This window comes from Kogia breviceps, chromosome 6 (assembly GCF_026419965.1).
Source record: "Kogia breviceps isolate mKogBre1 chromosome 6, mKogBre1 haplotype 1, whole genome shotgun sequence".
NCBI classification, from domain to species: domain Eukaryota; kingdom Metazoa; phylum Chordata; class Mammalia; order Artiodactyla; family Physeteridae; genus Kogia; species Kogia breviceps.
In genome coordinates this window covers 35,292,434-35,293,081 of record NC_081315.1, presented here as the reverse complement: position 1 = coordinate 35,293,081, position 648 = coordinate 35,292,434, and positions in this window count along the sequence as shown.

The following is a 648-nucleotide window of genomic DNA, read 5'->3' as shown; positions in this document are numbered from 1 at the left end:
CCATGGTTTCAAACCTCTGCTTTGGGTGCCAAATCCTACCGATCTGCAAAAAGGAAAACTCACCAGTTATTCTCATGTTGTAATGGTTACATCCTTTCTGCTGCTTCTTGGATGAGTGCACGTTGCTTTAGCCCACCTTTCCCAGAAAGAAGACATTTGTCTTCAATTTTGGTCAAGGTCATCTCGGCATGAAGGGAGGTATTAAAAAGATCAGTATCTGGGAATCCAAGCTATTGCTCCTGGTTTCTATTTCTAGAGGCGTTGGGTGGATCTCTGTGGTGGCCAGTCCTGACTTCTCTTAGCAGTGTTGTCCAAAGTAGCACATATGCTTGAAAAAGAACCATTCCTTCTTTCTCCAACCATTTCTTAAAAAAAAAAAAACTCTTTTATCTATCCTTTTAAAGTTTACAAAGTGATTTCAAATATATTGTCTCATTTATTCTTTATCTTTCATTTTTAACTGTTATGAAATTTTTCAGACACAGAAATTTAGAAGAATGGTATAGTAGAACACCCCTATATTCATCACATCATTTTGTCAGTTAACCTCTTTGCTATAATGGCTTTATTCATTATTTTCTGCTGTATTTTAATGTAAAATAGGACTTAATGAGTTTTTACCAAATCATTGTTATAAGCAATTAGGAT